We start from the raw sequence: 6,068 nt of genomic DNA, 5'->3' as shown, positions 1-6,068 counted from the left end.
GAACCGGGAACTAGATCGGGACTCCCGAAAATTGGACCAAACCAGCTGGTCTAGTCCGATGCGGACGATTCCCCATTCGAGCAATTTCCATTGCACACCCCTAGTCAAAATGAGTCGAGGAGGAAGAACAAATGAATTCGGTACTTGTATATGCTTTCTCTTGAAGCATTATCGAAGCATCATAAAAAGCTTGTAGAGTACTCCTAAATTAAGTCACCCGAGATATTGATTACGTTAACCAATCCTGCATTGAGTGTGACTAATTTTGTGCTTTGATACATAGGTAGACATTTTCTCCAAAGGTTACCCAAGCTTCGTCTAATTTGGACATAAATTGAAGTTCCAACACTAAACATTACCACCACGTTACGTCTCCTGTGAATTGATTTCAATGTCCCACATATAATTCGGAAATACTCCCATCTTGTTCGGTGTGCAATTCAGTCCATTCATGTTCCTTTTACCATCTTTAAAGTCCGCTAGAAGTCACACCTTATTCAAACCCTATTGTCCCGCCCTTATTGACCATGTTGTTGTAACATGAAAATATAAGGGTTAAAATCCTATGAACTTATAATCAAAGCTTATTTGGTCCCATTCATTCACATTGTTCTCACCTAGAAAGAATTAGAATCCACCTAGGAAAAAGAAACCAAAGGAAAGTCATTTCTCCAACGATCTTCGTGATATTGCTAGTATAAACACCTAGAGGGGGGGTGAATAGGCGCACAAACAATTTGTCTCAAATACGGAAGCAATTCTTAACAAATTGAAATACGATCGAGGTAGAGAGAGAGAAATTTGAACACAGGATTTATAGTGGTTCGGCTTATTCCAAGCCTACGTCCACTCTTCCGCACCGACAGCCCACGGTTGGATTTCACTATGATCAAAAGAGAGTTACAGCACAGCTTTGCCTTGATTCCACAAAGTGTAGATGTTCTACCACACCTCCTCAAGGTCTCTCACAAATATAGACTCTTTTTTGTATACAAGTATTTGCTCAAAGGATTTATCTAAACAAATAGGAGCTTCAGACTTTGGAATTCTTCTATCGCGCACACCTCGAACAACTAAGAACGTCTTCCTTATATACTCCTTTATGCCATCATACCCGTTGGCACTTACCAAAGGAATTCCTCCAATCTACTCGTTGGACATAATCAATTAGGAAGATTGTTCGAGCTATTAAAGGAACGTGTTGATAGCCCATCAATCCTGTTCGCCCATATAATCAGGATCTCGGTTTTCATAAGTAGAACCTTCCAATAATATTTAGACAATCATCGAATCTTCAGTCATTGAATCAAACTTGATCAATCAAATGATTATGATACGTCTTCTCCAGTCACGAGATCTTCTCCAGATGATAAGGTTAAATCTGAACAAAACATCCAGTTACGGATAACATTTCTTCAACGGATTAGAGGCAAGTCAATGAGGATAGACTTTGAGTCTTGAGTCCGGCTGTCCGGAAGTCTTCGAACTTTAACTAACGAGTCTGCGCAGACCTTCGACTAGACTGATGGAAACGTTTTGTCAGCTTCAAAACTCTTCACGAGGATTTCTCCAACAATCTCCCCCTTTTGATGGTGACAAAACCTTCCTGCAGATTTGGATAACTTTGACCTGCAAAACATTTCTCAAACACATATGCATATCTTATAGAAATAAATGGCTAATAGAATAACACTAGAATCTGCAACCACAGAAAATAGGTTAGTCCAATATATGATTAAACCATTCATAAGATATCAATATTGATTAATAGAAGCAGGTCAAGTCAAGTCCAAGTCTAGGCGGTTCTTATCCGAACACAAAACAAAGTCAAACGAGGTTCAAACCATAAACCTCAAATTAGTCCAACAAAAATTTTAATGAATGAAAAGTTTTTGAATCAAATCTTGCATCTCTCCCCCTTTTTGTCATCATTAAAAAGGATGAGATGAAGTTAAGATTGCTTGGGAACGCGGACAAGCTGGAAATCTTCCATAGACTGAACGATGCCTTCCAGCCTCTTAAAGTCTTCCTTCAGCTGTACAACCTCCTCACTCTTGGCATTAGCCTGATTCTGAATAGAGAGGGCTTGCATCTTATCATTTAATGAACAGGAAGAAGCTTGACCTTCAGTCTTCAAGCTTTGAACTTCGCATCCCAAGGCATAAATCTGACCTTTCATCTCCAAGAGAATATCCATGATTCTGAAAATCTGCTCCATTATCGATCGAGTACTTGCTTCGGCTCGATCTGATAGAGTAAAAGCGAGCGATGGTGGATCAGCATAATCTCGCAGGTTTGGCGATGAAGCTTCATGACCTTCCTCTGGAAATTGAGATGCATAAACATCTTCCTGGGTGCGGGCGAGCGGCGACTCCTTCACTTGCATCCGGATATGAAGATGTCACTCCTTTCTCCCCGATCTCCCCCTGTTTCATGCCTACAGGTGGAGAAGAGATTTCCTTAGGTTCTCCTTCTTCTCTTCTTTCTTCTTTAGGTCTTCCTTTCTCTTCTTCTTGCTCTGCTTCTCTTTCTTCTTCTTCCTTCTCCTCTGCTTCTCTTTCTTCTTCTTCCTCCTCTGCTTCTTTCGTCTTTTGTTCTGATTCTTTCTGTGGAACAGGACGACTTAAGTTCTTCAAAGCCATTGCAGAGATGGTGATGTCTTCATCATCATCTTCATCATCAACGAGGAGAGCTCTTCTTCTCTTTGATGGAGCAGCCATGGGCTCCTTCCTTTTCTCTTAGCGGCGAAAGAGAGTTGATGAGATTTGGCAGAGTCTTCTCCTTGAATTTCTCCAATTCCTTGCTCGGTTCAGCGAGATGCATTTTGGTCACCATTTTCAGTCCTACCACCATATGATCGCATGATCGAACACAAAAGATTTGCGAGAGGATGAATATTCGGATGTCGAATAACTTCGTAACAAGGCTTGGGTAAGGGAGTTGACCTCTGTCCTTCATCACTGCTCTATACATGTGAAACATAACCGGTATGAGGGAGAGAAAACTTCTTCCACAAAGGATGGCATACATCAACTTTGCCTCGAGCTTGAAACATCAGTTTTGGAAGTTGATTTCGTCGAAGGCAATTAATCACAATCTTATGAAGCAAGATGTTGAATGCATTCATCCTTGAGTAGGTGATCTTCTCATCCGTTCTCCCGTCCTTCACCGGTTCAAGTGTGGCCCGAGCAATGGAAACTTTGATTGGTTGATATCCGCCTCTCAACTTCTAACACATCTCGCAGCATATTCATATCCACAACATAGTCTTGTTCTTTAACGCTGAAGGAAAATCTATTCGCATCTAAAAAGCTAAGATTTGAATAGAAATATGCAGTCAATTCAGCATAAGCCTCAGTTGAGTCAGAGCAGAACTTTTCAAGTTGAAGATAACTGAACTTTTCCCTCAAGTTCACTTTCACGGCATCCGAAAATCAAAGTCCACACTCCTAGGGTTTATTACCCCACGCTTCAGCAATTTCGAGTACGAATCCTTTTGTTCCTTTGATCTGACAAATCTCCCCTTTTTCCTTGAATTTCAGCCGCAATACCCATTTTTGGTTGAAATAGACTGAACAGTTTGTCATCGTCATTCCCATCTACAAGATTCGGCCCCCAGTCACGAGGATCACTTGGGATATTCGCAAGGGTTTCCTCAGCCACCCCTTTACGAGCGATTCCCAAACTTTCCATTTTTCGCAGAAAGATATATTCGTTCCTATATCCTTTTTCTTTAACAAAATCATCAACATAGTTCAAAGGAGTACGAATTCCTTTTAAGGCGCAATATAACTTGTAAATAAAAGCGGGCTTTTGAACTCTTACGGGTGCATCCTCGATGATTTCTTCCCGATGCTTTGATGAACAACGCCTTGAGGATTAGATGGTGGAGAATGACGCTGCTGAGAATGTTGTGGGCTCGGTTGCTGATCCGGAGTAACTTCATCTTCGATAAGATCGAAGTGCGTAGGCCCCTCACTCATTCTCTGTGGTCCCCCTTGCGATTCTTGAGGACTTTCGCGAAGATGACATCTTTCTCGGTGTTTGGAAGATTCCTTGCTTGACTTTCCCGAGAAAAGATGACAACTTTTTGAAGATTGAGCGAAGAAGACAAACGGGAATGGAGGATCGATGCTTTCTAGGGTTTTGAGAGAAAAGTGAATAGAAAAGTGAAGAGAAATCGACGGTGCTCGTTCGGTTAAAAAGAAGGGTAAACGAACCATCACAAAGGAAATAAAAATATGCCTTTTCAAAATAACTGTCTTTATCCGCAAAAATAACTATTTCAAAAATAACTTCCCTTTTGAAAATGAATCGATGCAGATTTTTTACGTTAATTAAACATAGCAACAATTTAAACAAGTTTGATGATCGTACCTTTTCAAGATAAGATTGGAGAGAGAAAGACTTATAGTCTGAAGGTCGAGCTAAGACTGTAGTTAAAGTCTTGTAAGCCTGAGCCTGAAAGTCTTTAGACTTTGATATCCTCATACCTCAAAATGTTGAGTCTGGACCGTATAGATTCAAAATGATTTTTCTCCAAAGGCTTTGTGAGTATATCAGCCAGTTGATTCTTTGAGTCAACAAATTGAATTGAAACATCTCCATTTTGAACATGATCTCTAATAAAGTGATGTCGAATCTCTATATGCTTTGCTCTTGAATGGAGAATTGGATTTTTGGTGAGGTTGATAGCGCTTGTGTTGTCGCAATTAATCTTCGTGCATGAGTCTTCAATTTCAAAATCTCTTAGCTATTGTTTTATCCATAGAATTTGCGAACAAAGCTTCCAAGAGCTACATACTCTGCTACTTTGTTGAAAGAGACACGTACTTTGTTTCCTTGAAAACCAAAACACGTTACGCTTCCAAGCAAGCGGCAAGTTCTGAAGTGCTCTTTCTATCAACTCTGCAACCGGCCAGATCTGCGTCGAATATCCCGAAGATTAAAGTCTCCCTTCTTAGGATACCAAAGACCGATGCTTGATGATGAAGCGACGTATTTAATGATGCGTTTCGCAGCACCGAGATGAGATTCTCTAGGATCGATTGAAACCTAGCACGAGATGCAAACACTCAACAAAATATCGGGTCTAGAGGCGGTAAGATAAAGTGATCCAATAATGCTCCCGTACAGCTTTTGATCAACTTTCTTCCCTTCTTCATCTTTGTCTATCTTCAAAGAACTTGACATCGGTATGTCGGTCTTTTTGCACTTCTCCAGTCCAAACCTTTTGACAAGATCATTGACATATTTTTCTTGATAAATAAAAGTTCCTTCCTTCAATTGTTTTATTTGAAGACCAAGAAAGAATGTTAACTCTCCCATCATACTCATTTCAAACTCATCCCGCATAGACTTTGAAAATTTCTTGCCTGAGACTTTCATTAGAGGATCCAAAAATAATATCATCCACATATATTTGAACAAGTAAGAAACTTTTGTTTTCCTTCTTGATAAATAAAGTCGTATCTACTTTACCTTTGACAAAACCATTTTGTATTAGGAACTTACTTAATCTATCGTACCAAGCCCGAGGTGCTTGCTTTAAACCATACAAAGCCTTTTTCAATCTAAAGACTGAGTCTGGCTTCTTTGGGTCTTCAAATCCTGGCGGTTGTTCCACATAAACTTCCTCATGGATAAATCCATTTAGGAAGGCGCTTTTGACGTCCATTTGGAATAACCTGAAATTCTTATAACAAGCAAACGCAAGTAATAGTCGAATAGCTTCTAACCTTGCCACTTTGGAGCGTAAGTCTCATCATAGTCTATTCCTTCTTCTTGCGTATATCCCTTGGCCACGAGTCTTGCTTTATTTCGTACGACTTTTCCTTTCTCGTTCATTTTGTTTCGAACACCCATTTAGCTCCAATAACGGTTTACCTTTTGGTTTGGATGTCAATTCCCGGACATCATTTATGCTGAACTGTCTAAGCTCTTCTTGCATAGCTTCAATCCAGCTTTCATCGATAAAGCTTCTTCTATGCTCTTTGGTTCAATTTCGAAACGAGTGCCACAAAGACACTAGACTCTTCTCGCCTTTTGGATGCAGTGCGAATTCCTTC

Source organism: Eucalyptus grandis, chromosome 4 (genome assembly GCF_016545825.1).
Source record: "Eucalyptus grandis isolate ANBG69807.140 chromosome 4, ASM1654582v1, whole genome shotgun sequence".
In the NCBI taxonomy this organism is placed as follows: domain Eukaryota; kingdom Viridiplantae; phylum Streptophyta; class Magnoliopsida; order Myrtales; family Myrtaceae; genus Eucalyptus; species Eucalyptus grandis.
This window is presented reverse-complemented; position numbering follows the sequence as displayed.